At 38.3% G+C, this 19,767-nt stretch overlaps 1 pseudogene; it reads left to right on the plus strand.

Moving 5' to 3' along the window:
- The first annotated feature begins 10,525 nt into the window (after positions 1–10,525).
- Positions 10,526–19,471, plus strand: LOC116865245 (annotated as a pseudogene).
- Positions 19,472–19,767: the final 296 nt, after the last annotated feature.

The raw sequence follows: 19,767 nt of genomic DNA on the forward strand, positions 1-19,767 counted from the left end.
TCTTTATTTGCTCTCAAGTCCCTGTGGTCTATAACCTAAATAAAGGGAAAGACTGCATTTGTCATTTTAATAGGTACGGCAATCCCCGGTATCCTGAATTGCCGTGGCATAAAGCAAGAGCTAAGTAAATCATTGATGAATTAAAGTTGAGGGAAGGAATAGTTTGTGCAAAAGCACTAATGTGTGAAATAACATGACGGGAAGCTGCTATGTCTAGAGGAATTGACGATGGGAAGCAGGATAGAGATGGGTCTAATTCTAATGCTTGACAAGGCTGTGACCGTTTTGCAGCATAGATGAATGGGTTCAATTACAGCTTTGAGGTTCAGCTGCTTAGATTGTTTCCTAACTCCACCATTTACTGACTGTTTTACATTGGGAAAGATATTTAATCTCTTTATGCCTCATTTTCTTTACCTGCAAAGTACCTACGTCGGGATTTTGTGATGTTCAAGTGAATCATCTATATAAGCTTGGAATAGTACCCTTCACATGGCAAATGCTCAATAAATGTTAACTAACATTTCTAGGCAAAGAAATTTGCCATTTTTCCTGAAAAATAGGAAGAGACTAAAAATGTTAAACACCAGTGAGATATGATCACTTTGGATTCTCTGTCAGTCTGGATTCACTGCAAGAAATAGGAACCCCTCACTTACCACCCTAGTTGATAGTTAGCTGTCTGAATTTTTGCTCCATGTTGTGTTTTTTAAGAGCTTATTTTTTTAAGATTTTATTTATTTATTTGACAGACAGAGATCACAAGTAGGCAGAGAGGCAGGCAGGGTGAGGGGGGAGCAGGCTCCCCGCCAAGCAGAGAGCCCAATGTGGGGCTCGATCCCAGGACCCTGAGACCATAACCTGAGCCAAAGGCAGAAGCTTAACCCTCTGAGCCACCCAGGTGCCCACATGTTGTGTTTTTTAAAGCCCATCTTTCTTATCTCTGAGTCTACACCTTCCATATATTCAGGCACATAATATTTCCTCAGTAATATTTAATTAATGAGCTAATGCTTTGGAATGAAGAAGAGCATCTTATCCAAACTGTTTTATTCTACTGAATTCTTTCTAAAACCATTCCTCTGAGAATGAATCAGGATCACGGCTCCATCCTCTCATGCCTAGTAAACGCCATGCAAGAAAACAATCTACAGTGGTAGAAAATAGAATTCAGACACAAGTCTGTGCAGAGTTGGAAGAGATTACTAGCATAATTTAGAGCAGTGACATCCATGCTTTGTGAGCTAAATCCCTTTTGCCAAGGAATTCAGGATGAGGAGGTAGGGACCATTCATAGACTCATCCAAAACCTCTGTCACAATCCGTCTCCACCCCAGCAAGCCACCACCCACGTTGTTGCTCTTTGGGTTCCAGGTGTGTAATTATCAACTTGTTCATTTATTCAAGACGCACACCTGCCAACAGCTTTCGCCGTAATAATCCAAATAGCTTCTTTTAACCACTCTGGTTGTCCAAAATCGATACGTTGCTACATATGCTACTTCCCTCAGGACAGCAAACAAACCATGGAGCAGCCATGGCTAAGTATATCGTCCCCAGCCAAGCGTGGCATTCTGAACATGGTAAGCCTGAATTTCTCATCCCAGGATCAAAATCTTGACAGCGAGAACCACCCTGCTGGTTCTAGGGGTTCTTGCTGTGGTATATACTTACAGGTGAGATCATTTCAGAAGGACATCCCTTGAGTCTTTCAATCCCAAACTCCATTATATTGCCTACAGAGAGACATTAGTAACACTTTAGAGCAATTTACAGAAAGGTGGTTTTCTCTATTAAAAGCATCCTCAAGAGTCTGTTTCTAGTACCTGTACATGAAGTCCAGAAGAATGTGCCGTGAGTTAAAAAGCAATTAGAATAGGTGTGGGGTGGAAGGGAGTTTAAAAAACCCTGGTAAAGATCCGACTTCTCAAATCCCACATGGAGAGAATCTCATTTCCTAGTTTAGAATAAAGACCTTAAAAGAAAATTTTGTGTTGAGCCAAGTGCCTCTGTTGTCCCTGGAGCTACCCAGCTCACAACCCCTTCAAGAGGACCTGTGGTAAGGAGCAAAGTTGACTGACAGGCTTCAGCTGCTGCACCTTTAGATCCCTGGCAGCAGGCATACCCGGCTGCTCCCGGCTGATGACAGCATAGTGGGAGCTAGAACAGGACATGGGTGCCCATCACAGGTATTCTGGGTCAAGAGCTTCTGCAAGGGGTGCCTGGGTGGCTCAGTCGATTAAACAGCTGCCTTCGGCTCAGGTTGTGATCCCGGGATCGTGGGACCAAGCCCCACATCAGGCGCCCTGCTCAGTGGGGAGCCTGCTTCTCCCTCTCCCTCTTCTGCTGTTCTGCATACTTGTGTGCTCTCTCTCTCTCTGACAAATAAATAAAATCTTTTTAAATAAATAAATAAATACATAAATACATAAATAAATAAATAAATAAATAAGAGCTTCTCCTCAGCCTGACTGGAACTCTGTGAGAATTAGACGTCAGTTGGAGTCTCTTCCTACTCAGCCCTTCCTTTATTTCTTTACAGGCATCAGATCTATTATTTTAGTGGATTGTATTAAAAGAGAAATAGACCCAGTTCCTGCTCAGATGCTTTGCAGTGGAATGCGTTCATTAATTTATTCTTAGTTTAAGGGTACCTGGATGGCGTAGTCGGTTAAGCATCGGACTCAGTTTCTGCTCATGAAATCAAGCCCTGTGTCAGGCTCTGCACTGAGTTGTGGAGTCTGAGATTCTCTCTCCCTCTGCCCCTCCTGCTCATGCTCTCTAATAAATAATGAAATCTCTAAAAACAAACAAACCAAGAAACCTCTTGGTTTAACTTGTTCATGTTTTAGCTTTGGGGCTAATGTCTTGAGTCTCTCTTCCATTGTATTCTTTGAATATTCAAATTACCAAAATATTTGGCCTGGAAGAGGCTAGTTCCCCACCCCTTCATTCCTCTCAATAGGCAGAACATGTTGAGCATTTGTTTTTCAGGCCCTCTCTCATACAATTTTCATTACTCCCAAGAGATTTTATGACCCAGAACATGATCTGTCCAAGTATATGCAGGGATGTCAGATCCAAAAGGGGAATCAGAGATGTCCAGGCACTGCTAAAGACAACCGTGTAGAGAACAAGTAGCTGACCACCCCAGGGGCCATTGTTTGGAGCCATTGTTAGGGACACACAAAGACCGACGGTCCAAATGGTTCATAGATTTGGCAACTTTCTTGGTGCGTCTACCTTGAAAATATTTTTATAGACATTTAGCACTAAACACTGTGGCTCTAACAATAATATCAAAACTCAAATTTCAGTAGGAAATATTCTTTTCTCAGTGTGGACATTCAAACTATTGATTTGCATTCCATTAACTTACAATGTGAGCACTTACTTTCTTTCTTTCTGTTAGGTCTGTTATTAACTGAAATGAGACTGAGGCAAAGTGAAAGTTATTTAAAGCTTTATTTTATGACAAGTATTAGAAGTTATACTGATCAGCCAGGGGAACGAGACTGAGACAAGGTGAAAGTTATGCAAAGCTCTATTCTATGCCAAGCATTAGAAGTCAGACTGACCAGGGGTACCTGGGTGGCTCAGTGGGTTAAAGCCTCTGCCTTCAGCTCAGGTCATGATCCCAGGGTCCTGGGATCGAGCCCCGCATCGGGCTCTCTGCTCAGCAGGGAACCTGCTTCCCTTCCTTTCTTTCTGCCTACTTGTGATCTCTGTCTGTCAAATAAATAAATAAAATAAAATGAAAAAAAAAAAAAAAGAAGTCAGACTGACCGGTCAGAGCTGCCTCTGAAGAGAGCGACCCCTCCCAGTCTCACAGACTAACTTTTATAGAGCAAAAGCCTGGCCACACATAGGTGGCCAATGAGATTGTAACATTGCATAGTCATGTTAGGCCACACACAGTTGAATTACAATTTACCCTTTAGGAGCTCTTTGAAGAGCTACTGACTCTCTAGCTCTCTGACTCTGGTCAGAACTGGCGCTCAACTTTGGTGCCCAAAAGGCGGGGTTTACATTCTTTGGTGGTTAAGGAGACAGTATGTATGCTTTACTGATTGGATGTCTCCACCTGGCCTGACTCGTCCTTGATATTCTGGGCTCTATTATCAGGAACTGGCTGACCTGTCCTTGTATTTTGGACTCTGTTATTAGGAACTGGCCAACCATATTTTACTGGTTTCCCAGACTTGCTTTTAAGTAAGTTTCTCTAGGGGGCAGGGTCAATTTAAGTTTCACTGCACAAACAACAAAATGGCTTTTTAACCAAGATGGAGTCGCTCTGGTTAAATAGGTCCTTACACCTTCTTTGTTTTGTTTGTGATTATTACCTTTTGTTCTTTCCAGATATGCTTGATTTCTGTGCATGTATTCCTACCTTGACATTAACAGATAAGAGAAAACTGTTCTTCCACCACGTGAAAGGATGCTGACAGTACACACATTTATAGAAACTCCCAATTCTCTTCTGTGTTTATATTTTCTCATAGTTTTTTGTTTTTGTTGTTTCTCCTATTTCTTTTACTTTTATTCCTTCACATCTTATCACTATTGGCTATTCATGAATGCCTAAGCCTATATCAGTCATCTCAAAAGCAACTTAAAAGGGTAAGGATATACAGAATCAAATAACATTTAAGATATATTTTTTGAGACTTAAATATATGAAGCTTACCTGAAATTTCCAGGCCACCCCAATATTTTCCCCATCCTGGGCTCCACTTGTCTTATCATATATTCCAATCTAAGCATTTTATTTCTTTGATCTTTAGCTATAAAAGATTGTGTACATCATATCTCCCTACTAAATTGTTAATCGTTTTGAGAAGATATTATTTTTTCACTGCCATACAACCTCCTCATCATATCTTGTACATATTAAGCCCTCAATAAGTGAGAAGTGCTTTGTTACCTGTGGCATGCCTAGACAAGAATAAGCCTTGTTAAGTCTCCATCTGAATTCTCAATCCTCCCAAAAGAGACTGACCATAATGGTCTGACGGGAGCTGGCCAGACTTCCTGCCAGAGGCTGGATTCCTTGTGGCCAAACTGAAGGTGGTAGAAACCTGAAAAGGATGTCTCCACTGCAAAAAAGAAACTGACTCCAGAAAATCCTCTAACGTACAGCACTGTACACATAGTTAATAATTATACACTTGAAAGCTGCTAAGACAGTAAATCTTAAATGTTCTCACTACAAAAAAAGAAACAGAAATTATGTGAGATGGTGACTGGTGTTAACTGGCATGTAACTAATGTTAACTGACATTATTGTGTTAATAATTTCATAATACATATATATGTATCAAATCATCACTTTGTCTACATTAAACCTACACAATGTCATATGTCCATTATATCTCAATAAAACTCAAACAAAAAGCTTGAAGTCATTTTCAAATACCGCACATTGTACTTTTTAACCCATTTGCTCCTGTAGTGTAGACCACACGGGTTTGTCACTTCATGGTTCTGCGTGTGCTAGTTAGAGATGTAGCTATTTTTTCAAGTTTCTCTGCTTAAAATTATTTTCCTTGAGAACCCCAATTCATTGTTCTGGTGAATCCTTTTATATACCAGATTTATTCTTTCTTTTAAAGATTTTATTTATTTGAGAGAGAGAGCACAAACTGGGGGAGAAGCAGAGGGAGAGGCAGACTCCCGCTTGAACAGGGAGCCCAATGTGGGGCTGGATCCCAGCACCCTGGGATCATGACCCGAGCCAAAGGCAGACACTCAATGTCCTGAGCCAACCAGGTGTCCCATTATTCTTGAATCAAGATTTCCAAAGATTCTAACTTGGGTTCATCAAGTTGTGAAGACATACACAGCTGGGTATATTTATGTCAAAGACTGATCAAATAACCACCCTTCGAAGTTCATGCTCAAACTAGAGTGGGTGTATTCTAAGACACCTGAAAATTCTTTATAAGATTATGACATTTATTTTCCATTTTGATAATAATTTTAAAAATTAACATAAATGTATTTTACGTATTCATTTACCAATATGATAGCCACTAGTCATAATTATTTAAATTTAAATCTCAATTCATTTCAGTGAAACAAAATTAAAATTCAGTTTGGAGCACCTGAGTGGCACAGTTGGTTGAGCCCCTGACTCTTGTTTTCGGCTCGAGTCATGATCTCAGGGTTCTGAAATCAAGCCCCACATTGGGATCAGTGCTGAGCACGGAGTCTACTTGAGATTCTCTCTCCTTTTCCTCTTGCCCCTTCCACTAGTGCTCTCTCTCTCTCTCAAAATAAATAAATGAACAAATCCTTTAAAAAATTAAAATTCAGTTCTTTAGCCACACCGCTCATATTTCAAGTGCTCATTAGCCACGTGTGGCTGCTGGCTACCATATTAGACAGTGCAGATATAGGACATTTCCACTGTTGCAGAAAACTCTATTGGACATTGCTATTCTGTATTATTTAAATAACATTTTATTTTTTTTAAGATTTTATTTATTTATTTGACAGGCAGAGATCACAAGTAGGCAGAGAAGCAGGCAGAGAGAGAGCAGGAGGCAGGGTCCCTGCTGAGCAGAGGGCCCGATGCAGGGCTCAATCCCAGGACCCTGAGACCATGACCTGAGCTGAAGGCAGAGGCTTTAACACACTGAGCCACCCAGGTGTCCCTTAAATAACATTTTAAAAACCAAATACAGCCACACAATTTTGGTATCTATGCATATATTTATTTGGCATTATTTTGGGTTACTGTAATTATTGTAACACAGAAAAAATAATTGAAGAATATTAATGTGTAAAAATATATATTCATGGCAAATGAAGAACAATTGATATTGAGAGCTCTCTAGGGATATGATTTTTTAGTAAAATGCTCAGAGCAGAGAACACGTACACATGGAATTCAGAAGAACCTTCCCCAGAACATTTTAGTGTGCCATTTACATTCAGAAAATCAACTACATCCACCAAATTAAAGTAATATTTTTTGAATTTTATTATTTAATAGTTGTATTTTATTTAATTTGTTATAGCTTTGATTTTCAAAGTCAAAGTCAAATATGAGCCATAGGTAGAAGAAGTTCACAGCTGGTTTATACTTATGCATAATTAAGTAAGAGCAAAATAAATACTATTTAAGTCAACATGGAGGCTACTCCTTTTGTTTAAGGGAGATCTTCCCAGTTCATAAGTGTAAGAAACACTGAGCTAACATTCTAAGGATATTAATAGCTGAGAGCAATCTTTCAAATGTGCATGATTAGCATTCCATAAATATTGGTCCCCAGCAATTTTGTGTTACTTTGAATTTTTCTTCAAGGCTCTATATATTCACATTCTAAGTTCATTCAGTTTGAGTTTGTTGAGTCTTTATCTTTAGTTTTGTATTCAAGATTATGTACTCAGGTTCACCTTTAGAAATGATGATATTCATAGTCTATTTAGAAAAAAAGGCCATTTCACACACCATGAGAAGTTTTAAAATATATCCTGAACAGCAGAGAGCCTGCAGTCTCTTCCTCTTGGGGAAGGTGGGGTGGAGCATGGCATGGAGAAGATGCCAGGGTCCTTAATGGACATGTCTAGTTTCTAACTCCTTCTCCTTGGACCTGATGCTGTTACGTGTTCAGCCTCAGAGCATTCAACCACTTTCCTTTATTTTGTGCATTCTCTGGGCTAATATTTGTTACTTTTCGTTAACTTCACAATCAGGCATGTGCAGCTGAGGATAGAGCAAGACATCAAAGAAGGCTTAATAATTTTCCACAGAAATTCAAAGGTTACTCTTAAGCTTTTTGGACATCTTCGCTCATAAAACAAGTCATATTTTATGGGTTTGATTACTGGGACTATCTCTGTGCAATTTTCTGAGGCAAGAAAGGAAGCTTAAAGCTTTTATATTATATTCCCACTTTTGGACTCTAAAGGATAAAATCGAACTTACAGGAGAGCAGAATATAAGATTCTATAATCCAAGTTCAAAGAATTAGGTTGGAATCTTCACTGAAAAAAAAGTGTCCATTTTTTTGTAAAAATGAATCTGACTCTGAAAGTAATATAATGTGTCACATACACACACACACACATGCCTATAGCTATGCATGCATACCTTATATGAGAAAACAAAATAATACAGACATGTATATATTACATATATGTATGTGTGTATATTTAAATCTTCCTAGGTTTTCTGAGCAATCACTGGACTATTACATTAACTGGAAGTTGTATAATGAACTTTGCCATTCATTAGTTTTATTTTTCACCTTGGGTTCAATTAAATAAAATCCTAAATATTTGTGGGTAACCTCACATGAGTTTTAATCGTGATTTAATGCAAAGATCCCAAATACCTCTGCCTTTCTGCTTTCATGGAAATTAAATCTTGATAAAGGTTTTATAGCAGAATGAAATTCTTTGGATATGCAATCACCCACCGACAGAGTATTAATAGGGTATTTCCTTAAAGATATTTCACAAACTGAGTTGTAGAAATAGCTTGTGCCATTGCTCTGTCATCTTCTAGACAGACTATCTGTACTAAAAATTCAAGTTTAAATTATTCTAGTTACTGTGAAATACTTCCAAGTCACAAAAGGCTGTGTTTTTTTGTATAGTTTTGAAGACTCATTACAGACCTCTCCTTACAACCACTAACCCCCAGTCTCACCACTCTGCGGGTTTGTATATTTTGAGCCACTACTGCCTTACAAGGAAAAAAAGCTATGAGAAAGCCTCTTGTGGCTTCAAGGTTAGTAGCTGATAAGTGTAGATGTTCTCATATAAAATGCTTCTAGAGCCAATATTTTTTAAAGACACTTGCTAATATAAACTGATCTGAAGTAGTGCTTGTCAGTTTAGAGGTAAGATGTTTTCCAGTCATCCTGCTAAACAGCCTGGAAAAAAATATTTGCAAATTTAATGTGAACCTCACAGTTCCCTTTATCCCCCCCCATTAAACCTACACACTTACATCTTCAAGTCATGTTCACCTCTTGTTGTTTGAGCTAAGAGAATTTAACTCTCCCCCTTCATAAATTTTAAAAATAGATCTACTGAACCCCACCTAACCTCAAAGTCTGGTGGTTTACAGATTCAAGACACACTAAAGAAAGACAGGAGAAATAAATGCAAGTATTTTATAAAATCTTCTTCCGGAACTCTGTGTGAAACCTCCTGAATTCTAGCCTACTTCCTTATGGATTAAAAACAAACACGTGAAGCAATATGTGTTTGCCTGTATTCCTAGGGAGTTTGAATTGGCAACAGAACACAAGGCAAGAATCCAGAAGTGCCAGACTCTAATATCAACTCTGGGAGAAACTAATCTAAAATTCTCACATTTTTCATGTTTATAATTGGAGTGGGGTAATTGGGAGGCAGTCAACAAAAACCATAATAAGTAGTTCTCTAAGTATAATATGCAAATAATAAGGCAAAAAGCCCAGAACTGATTTTTATTTCACTTCCTCCAAATTTTGAGTTTTTCTTGTTACAGTTTTCTCTTGAATTCTCAAATTGTTTTTCTGGAGAAGATGTAAAGTTAATTGTTAAATATTACATGAAGACTGAGATGAAGGGTGCCCAAGGTGCAAACAACTCATTGTGCAAATCACCTCGTTGGGCTTTGCAAGGTAGTTAAACAATATAACCTCAGACCCACATTACATATTAAAGGAAAAAAAACATCCGAGGCAAGAGGAAGTTTTCTGAAATAACACCATACTTATGTACGGAAGGGGTGTCAGCAGTAGTCTCCTTTAGAATAAGGGAAGGACTGGAAGAAATGAACAAGCACCGACATTTGCTAACTGCCTTCCCATGTGAATGTTCCACACTCCTCGCCAGACCAACCTGTATGCGGAATAGTCTGAGCACTTACCACAGGAGTCTAGCTTCTCCACTGAATTATAAGTTCATGGCGCCTAAGACTAAATATGATTTATGACCTGCTTGTGACAAAACATTACCTACCAGTGACCAGCACAAAACAGGCAATCAATACGTACTTGTTGCCTGAATGAACGAAGCCATGTGTTAACAATTAACATTCCAGTGTGATGAATAAGGAGATGAAGGCTCAGAGTGATTAAGTGACGTGTGCGGGTCACGGATATCACATACAGTAGCTGAAGAGGAACACAAACCCAAGCTTGTCTGACTTCAGAGAACACACTTCCTACTCCAGCAAGCTGCTCCATGGAAGCCTAAGTGGGACCAAACCTCGGAGAAAGGTCTCAGATTTGTTTTTGGAAGGATGGCAGTGGGAGAGGAAACTTTCACACAGCTCTACCTACAACCAAAGGACCCCAGAGTAGCAAAAATGGATGATTTTATTTCTGGATAAAATCTGAGCATTGCGGTGAGGAAAGTCTAGCATTCGTCTCCTGGGAGCTTCTTCAGTAATGGCTTTTCCTCCCGAACAGCCTGTTGTTTGCTTTGCTTTTCACTTCTCACCACCGCTTCTTTCCTGATGTGGTTCAAAACTCCAGGAAGACAACTCTACACAAGGGTCAGGAGAAGCAGCCAAGGAGTCATGGCTGCTCGCCTGATCGCACAGGCTCTGGAGTCCAGCCATCAGAGTTCCATCCCAGCTCAAGTCCATCCTAACCAGGTGACATTGGACAAAGTATTCAACTTCTCACTGTCCCAGTTGCTTCTTCTGAGAAATGAAGGTGGGAATAATAAAATCGACCTATTGTTCTAAGAACTAAATGAGTTAATACATGTTAACTGTTTAGCACACTATCTAGCATATGGTGGGAACTTAAAAGAGAGGGGCCATTATCATGCCATTGGCCCTAAAATTCAGAACCAGAGCCAGCTGCATGAATACCTCAGCAAACAAATCCCAAAACGCATCTGTCATGCTCCAGACTAGGTTTGCTACAATACAAAACTCTTCTCCCAAAGGCAGAGGTGTTGCTGAAAGTAAATGAAAAAAAAAAAAAAAAAGAAGAACAAGAACAAGAACAAGAACAAGAAGAACAAGAACAAGAACAAGAAAAGAAAGAAATATTTTTTTCTAGTATCTCCTGACTTAAATGGTCAATGGCTTGGCACCCAGGCAGCTGCCACTGGGGTCCTTCCTCCATGCTAGCCAATATATGTAAAACCCTCCCCTGGTTCTGGATAGAGAAACAAACAAACAAACAAACAAAAAAGATCCATCTTATTATTTTTCTCAAGTATGTATTTTTCTAACAGTATCACAAGTTTATTTGAATTCAAGAATGAGTCCCCTCATCCCTCAGTCTGAAGGGTAGAGGAATAGAAGGTAAGGGAGTCCACCTGTGCACAAGAAACCAGCTCTATTTACTTGGAGCTACTTACTGAACTGCGGGTCATTATCATCAAAAGCAGTGATTAAAGTGAGAGAGGAGTAGGAGCTGGACTAACTAGGGGCTGTTTTTTCTCATGTAATGGCTTATCCAGGGGTATGCAGTGCAGTGTTGGTGCAACTGGTGAAGGAGTTATCAAGAATATTTCCATCCTTCCACCCTGCCCTGTTTAAGATGCATTTTCAATCTTTCAGATATAATATCATCACTATAATGCCAGTGGGTCAAAGACCACAAAAGAAGAAATGAAGGAAAAGGGTGAAGGACAGGAGGTTGAAAAACCAGGGCAGCGAAATAGAGTTCTTTTAAAATAGTCTTCACAAAAATTCCACCTGCTGACTTGCATTTACAAATCTTCCTGGACAAAATTATTAGGCTTGATCACGTCAAATTGCCGAAAATTACTATGCTTACATAGAAAAATAAGCATAGCATGTGACTTAATCTAATATGGCATATGGCAACCAAGAGAGGCTAAGACATAGGGTGTTTTATCTGCACCTATTGTCACTGAACAGAATCGAAGTTTGGTTAGTAAAAATAAATGGCTGAAAAAAGAAAGTCAGGGGCGCCTGGGTGGCTCAGTGGGTTAAGCCGCTGCCTTCGGCTCAGGTCGTGATCTCAGAGTCCTGGGATCGAGCCCCGCATCAGGCTCTCTGCTCAGCAGGGAGCCTGCTTCCTCCTCTCTCTGCCTGCCTCTCTGCCTGCTTGTGATCTCTCTGTCAAATAAATAAATAAAATCTTTTAAAAAAAATAAAAAAGAAAAAGAAAGTCAGTAACTAGTAGTGTCTCCAATGTTCACCCAAGAGGAAGTCTTTATTAATATCAGAGAAAATAAATTATACCAAAAAAAAGCATTCTTAAAGACAAAGAGGACATGACATAATGATAATAAGAGCAATTAACAAGATAATGCCTTTAATAACATATATTCAAAATTTATAAACTACTATTGGGGTGCCAGAGTGGCTCAGTCAGTTAGGGATTGACTCTTGATTTTGGCTCAGGTCATGATCTCAGGGTTGTGAGATCAAGCCCCCCCATCAGGATCCATACTCAGCATGGACTCTGTTTGTCCCTTTCCCTCTGCTTCTCCCCTGTCCATGCTCTCTCTTTCTCTCTCTCAAGCAAGTAAATAAAATCTTTTAAAAATTTTATAAACCACTATTAATGGAAGAACATAAAAATATTGATAAATTCATTTTCAAAATGGGAGATTTTTACATATTTTTCTCAGTAACTAATACAAAAACCTGACCAAAAAAATGAACATGATAAATAAATCAGATTCACAAACATATATGGAATCCTGTTCCCAACAGAGAGATTATTTTCTTTCAAGCACATGAATATTTCAGAAATCGCACCATGTTAAGTGATCAAATGCATCTCAATATATATCAAAGAATTAGCATCAAACAGTCCATGTTCTCTGATAAAGATGCAATTAAGTTAGGGGGCGCCTGGGTGGCTCAGTGGGTTAAAGCCTCTGCCTTCAGCTCAGGTCATGATCCCGGTTCCTAGGATCGAGCCCTGCATCGGACTCTCTGCTTAGCGGGGAGTCTGCTTCCCTTCCTCTCTCTCTCTCCCTGCTTCTCTGCCTACTTGTGATCTCTGTCTGTCAAATAAATAAATAAAACCTTTAAAAAAATGCAATTAAGTTAGAAAATAATTTTGAAAAGAAGTAACTTTTAGAGAAATTAATGCATCACTTAAAAATTCATGGATTAAATATTAAATCAACATATAAATCTTAAAATATTTGTAATTAAATGGTACTAAATATGATACATATTAAATATACTGGTATACAGCCAAAGTCATACTTAGAGTAATATTTATAACCTTAACTGTGTCTATTAGAAAACAAAAATGGGGGCACCTGGGTGGCTCAGTGGGTTAAAACCTCTGCCTTCGGCTCAGGTCATGATCCCAGGATCCTGGGATCCAGTCCCACATCAGGCTCTCTGCTCAGCAGGGGAGCCTGCTTACCCCCTCTCTCTCTGCCTGCCTCTCTGCCTACTTGTGATCTCTCTCTATCAAATAAATAAATAAAATCTTAAAAAAAAAGAAAACAAAAATGAAAGATGGAAAATTAGAGAGCCAAACACTAACTTTAAATTATAAAAAGAAAACAAATTTAAAAAAAAAAAAACCTCAAGGAAGGAAATAAGAAAGATAAAAACCAAGTTTAATTTTTGAAAGAAATATTTTTTGAAATATTAGAGAACAATATTAGTATAGACACATAAAATACTTAAATTTAGAAAAACATCATGAAAAATAGGAGAGAATGCAAAATTAAATAATATTAGAAATGAAATAAGGGATATATTACCGATTGATTGTATTTTAAAAAAAAAGAATACCATGCATGAACTGAACATACAACTAAAATTCATTGTTTCCTAGAAATATGTCACTTATGAAACAAATTTATGAATTCAAAAAAATTAAAAATTTGAAACCATCTATATAATCATTTTTAAATTTGAATTGAATCAAAGTCTACATACATGCACACACGCGCACACACACACACACACACACACACACTTCTCAATCAACCCACATAGTTTATAGATAAGTTCTACCAAACATTAAAGAACAAATGATTCCCATCATGGAGAAACTCTTAAAGATAGTAGAAAATGAAAGAAAATTACTTTTTGAAGTTAACGTTATATGATTTAATGTGATCTTAATACTAAAATCTAATCAGAAAGAAAAACAGAAAATAAAATTAATATCCAATATAATTATCATAATAAATATTTGCTTTTAATATGATCGTCATAGAAGCACTAAAGGCCTATTTGAAATTAGTGGTCATGAATTAAGAGCGAAATCATGTCTCATGATTTTATGTTTTTCCAGCTACATTCAGTTTTTATGAATGCAGGCGCAAAGTATGTAGGGGTAGATTTAACTAGGGTAGTGGTTTTGCCAAACAAATTGGAAGAATCAAGAGGAGCAAAGTTGCTGAAAACATTTAGAAGGGAGTCATTATAACTACAGGTCACAGATTCTGTTGGGAAAAAGGAAGGAAGAAAGGAGAGCAGAGGAATGAAAGATGGTTAAAAAAAAAAAAAAAGTACTAGGATCAATGAACTGTAGTCCTGGTGGGGATGAAAAATTGATTTTATCAGTAATCCTGAGAAGTATGAGAGGCACAATGTTATCACACTTATGCACAATGCCACAAGGACCCAGGTATGCCAATGTTCTTTTCTAAAGTGAATATACTGCAGTAAGTAAATAGCAGAGCTTTCACTCCACTTGAATATTCTGGCTGTAAATCCTTTTCCTGGACCTGCTACATGATTCTGCAGCCCTGCCCCACACTGAATTTGCATAACCTTCCTATTCACTGCCATCTCTCAGGGGTTAATGCTTACCTAGGATCAACTCAGGATTATTACATCATCAGTCAGACTTTGTTAAAGCTCCAATCTTACTGTTATTTCAATGATGATTTAAATTCTAATTCTCTGAAATAAGTACTTTCAGGAGAGAGGAAACAGCTCTTTAAAAATATAAAACAAGCCCCAGAGCCATAAAATATCCATACTGAGTAGGGATGGAGATTGCAGCCCAACAGTCCCCAATCTCTTTATATTCTACAGCAATTTAATTTTCCTCCAATCTTACTCCTCCTTTTGTAACCCATTCACAATGTTCCTTCTCTCCTTTTTGGAATGTTAAATTTTGAACACATTATTTACTACCTGCAGTTTTGCTGTTTCTTGGTTCTATATAACCATTTGTCTGAAAAATATCAAGAATCCTCTTCCCTAAGTGTCTATAAATCTCCTCATAATGTCTATTTGTTGGGCAACCCTCCTCTCCCTTGCTAATCTTACCAAGAATTCCTTCAAGGTCACCAAACTTGAAATATGTATTTATAATCATTATGTAATAAGATCTTCGGGGGATCTTCAGAGGGATACAAGGGAAACTTGTTTGGATATTTTTTTGGTACAAACTGACATTTATTCTTCTGCCAGTATCAATAAATAAGAACAGGTGCAATTTATGTGTGTGTCATCATTCAGAAAATTGACAAAAATGACTACAGAGTTGTCTCTTAAGTAAACCAGTCATCATTTAGTATCAGGGTCAAAACATATAAAGTGGTTAAGTTGATTTCTCTCCTAGGTTGTCGCCACCTTCTTTGATCCTCAGTTTCCTAAGTGTAACCTATCAGCTTTGAGAGACACCCTTTCAGGCTAAACAGCACCAGCACATTAACGTCTTTGAAGGGATTTGTCACAAAATGTAAAACTATAAATCAAGATCAAATTCCTCCTAAAATGATGTTTCTAAGATATTATTGTAAGGTAACAAAATGTACCCTGGAGAAATTAAAATAAAATACTTTTTTTTTATAATTGTGACTGTTCTTAGTGTCCAAATTGCTTTCCTAAGGAGAATCTGAATTTAGAAAATAGTTATTTTGATATCGTCTCCTTTCTTACCATTCCTAAAAGGCCTTATTTGCTCTTGTTTCTATTTCTCCTTCCCTATTCCACCATATAATTTTCTCTTACACTTATTTATTTTTGATTTCTCAGTAGTCTACCCTATATGATTTTCTATACAACATTGAATTCTGCCTGTTCTGTAAAACTCATTTCATAACATTTTAAAGTGTGATTTTTCTCAAACCCCAGATGCAATAAATGTGAAGCGTTGTGCCATGTAGGAATTCCAGTCACTGCATTTTTTGGGTTAAGACAACTTAATTGCTCGCAGAGCCAGCTCTAGTTTCCTCTAAAACAAATTCAGTGACTGTTGTGAGTAAGGTGAGAGCAAAAAAGAAGTAATATATCACCTCTTTGCCAGGGCTCTTCATGGCACCTGTCATTGCCAAGAAGTCAATGTTGGAGGGAGGGGTGTCAAAGAGAGTGAGAATGGAGAATTGACAACTAATGTTCCTATGAAATTATTGCTGAACAAGAGAGAGAAAAATAATATCAATATCAGGAAAACTTTTCAAATGAGAGACAGCGGCACACAAAGGCAATTCTGAGAGTCTTTGTCAACAATAAAATGTATAGAACAGAGAGAAAGATGGCCTTTCTTCAAATTCCGAGTCTTTAGAGATATCAAATCAAAGAGATCTGATCATCTGTGGCTGCAGTAGGAAAACAAGTTGACATTGCCCAAGATTTACAATGTTTTAATTGTTTTGAAATCTCATCATGACTCCTCTCTAACTCAGAAATATCTACTGTGTGTTTAGAAGAAGACCGAGGTTAGGGAATGAGAAGTAGGTTGGTCTGATCCCAGCCAAACCACACAGATCTTCCACAGTGAAGGAGGCATGGAATGGATGTTGATGAGAGAACCCCTGTGGCCACTTAAACCCTTAAAGACTAGCTGCCATGCACAGGAGTTTCAGGGAGTCAAGGAAACTATAAGAGAAATCTGGGGGAACCAGTATATCCACTTTGGAAAAATAATGTGTTTTGGAGGGCTCTGCAGATTTGCTCCTACTGAAGATCATGCTGGAAAGAAACTATAATGTTCTGATGGATTATACTGGCAAGAAGTTTGCCACCCAGGCTAAAAGACAGAGGCATCTGGGCTATCTATGTCCAGCCAGCATTCCCTAAGGATATTATTTTATCTCTATCATCTGGTGGGACTTGTGAAAGCCCAGAGCCATAGAGTTCCCTTTTAAGTGTAAAGTACTTGAAAAATTAATCACAAGAATCCATAAATTCTTTCTCTAAATTGAGCTGATATTAGATAGCCATTTGTATAGCTGTTCACTATATAAACATCTTTGAAAAGATAGTTCAGAAAAAGGGGCATCTAGTAATTCACAATGTAAGACATGCAGAAACACAAAAGACCATAGAGAATTGTCCCTTCCCACTACCTCTCACTGAATGGCTGTCCAGGAGATTAATATTTCTTCAAACAATGTCAATGGGCCAAAGCAAGAACCCCATCTCACACTCTCTATATTCTCAGAGATTGTCTCAAACATATATATTCCAAAGACAGTTCTCAGAGCCTGATGCAATTTTACGTCCTCATGTTCTTATCTATTGTTCTGCAATAACTGAGTGACTATATTTTGTAGTAAAATGTTCTGTGATATTTGCTGAGTCTCTTTATCTGGCTGGGCAACTTACCAAGCCTTCTATGTGGCTTATATCATTTAAGGCTTGTAATAATTTTATAAATGAGACATTATTATTCCTATCTTATAAAGAAACAAGATTTCCATTCAAGATTGTGCGGTAAATCCTCTCTGTGACCTACACACACACACACACACACACACACACACACACACACACACACACAGACTTATACACATACTCAGCCTACCCCCATTGATATTCCAAAAAGAGTTGATAAAATTCAAAAAGAAACATTATAAAGATGTAGCCATTCTCAATAAAATTAACAAGTCAGGAAACAACAGATGTTGGCCAGGTTGCAGAGAAAGGGGAACCCTCCTACACTGTTGGTGGGAATGGAAACTGGTACAGCCACTCTGGAAACAGTATGGAGGTTCCTCAAAAAGTTGAAAATAAAGCTACCCTATGACCCAGCAATTGCACTACGGAGTATTTATCCCAAAGATACAAATGTAGTGATCTAAAGGGGCACCTGCACCCCAATGTTTAAAATGGCAATGTCCACAATAGCCAAACTTTGGAAAGATGTCCATCAACAGATGAATGGCTAAAGAAGATGTAGGGGGTATATGTGTGTGTGTGTGTGTGTGTGTATGTATGTGTGTGTGTATATATACATATATATGTGTGTGTGTATATATATATATACACACACATATATGTATGCATATATATATATATAAAATGGAATATTATTTGGCCATCCAAAAAATGAAATCTTGCCATTTGAATGATGTGGTTGGAACTAGAGGGTATTATGCTAAGTGAAATAAGTCAATCAGAGAAAGACAGTTATCATATGATCTCACTGCTATGTGGAATTTAAGAAACAAAACAGATGATCACAGGGGAAGGGAGGAAATAATAAAACAAAACAAAATCAGAGGGGGAGAAAAACCATAAGAGACTCTTAATCATAGGAAACAAACTGAGAGTTGCTAGAGGGGAGATAGGTGGAAGGATGGGGTAACTAGATGATGGATATTAAGGAAGGCATATGATATAATGAGCACTGGGTATTATATAAGACTAATGGATCACAGACCTGTATCTCTGAAACTGATAATACATTATATGTTCATTAAAAATAAATAAATAAATAGCCATTCTCAAAAACAAAATTAATACCTCTCTGAATTTAAAAAATAACAAAATTATAAAGCAGTAAGTTGGACTAAAGACACAGCCTTCTGGTCTCCATATATGGAAGTAGTCAATGGAATTTAACTCCTGAAGGGTATTGGAACTGAAAGTCCTCCCACACAGTAGGATTCCAAAGCCCAAACCATTGCTTAAAATAGGGTTCCTACTCTTTTCCTTCAGTGTGCTACTGGAGATCCTGGTGTTACCAAAAGCCACCACCCTGCCTGCTATTACCAATACTAAGAACAAGCCACATCCAAACTCTTGCTTCTGCAGAGGTGTCCCTGAAGCCAAGATCTGCATCTTTGACCTGGGGCAGAAGAAGGAAAAAGAGGATGAGATCCCACTATTGGCCAAATGGGACCAGGTGAATATGAGCATCTCTCCTCTAAAGCCCTGGACCCTGCCTGTATTTGTGTGAACAAGTATATGGAGAAGAGCGTGGTGGAGATGGTTTTCACATCTGAGTGCAGCTGCAGCCCTTCCACATCATCCATATCAACATGTTGTCCAATGCTAGGGCTAAGGGGCTCCAGACAGGTATGCCTGGTGCCTTTGGTAAACCCAGGGCACAATGGCCAGGGTCCACATTGTCCAAGTTATCTGTACCAAGCTGAAGAACAAGAAGCATGTGATTGAGGCCTTACACAGGGCCAAGCTCAAATTCCCTGATGGCCAGAAAATCCACATTTCCAAAAGTGGAGCTTTACTGAGTTTAATGCACATGAATTTTAAGACATGGTGGCTGAAAAGCAGCTCATCCAAATGGCTGTGGGGTCAAATGCAAAATACATCCCTAATCATGTCCCCCTGGACAAATGGCACGCTCTGCCCTCATAGGAACCTCAGCACTGCCTCCTCCCTATTCAAGCCCACCAAAAAATCCTACTTCTGTCAAAAAATAATAAGGGTCCTACTAGTGAAAAAGGGCTGCAAAAAAGCTCCCCATTGTCACAGAATATAGCTTAGATAAATTTACATTTTGACAGAACCATAAGGACAAAAATGCCTGCCTTCCAACATTGGGGCTTAGTTGACCAGTGTTTCAGGGACTGGTCTATGATATGAAAAATACCAACATGGGCCATAAGCATGGAGCATATGAAACAGTCCCAGAGGGATGACTGATTAAGATA

Source organism: Lontra canadensis, unplaced genomic scaffold (genome assembly GCF_010015895.1).
Source record: "Lontra canadensis isolate GAN:19392208 unplaced genomic scaffold, GSC_riverotter_1.0 scaffold7, whole genome shotgun sequence".
NCBI lineage: Eukaryota > Metazoa > Chordata > Mammalia > Carnivora > Mustelidae > Lontra > Lontra canadensis.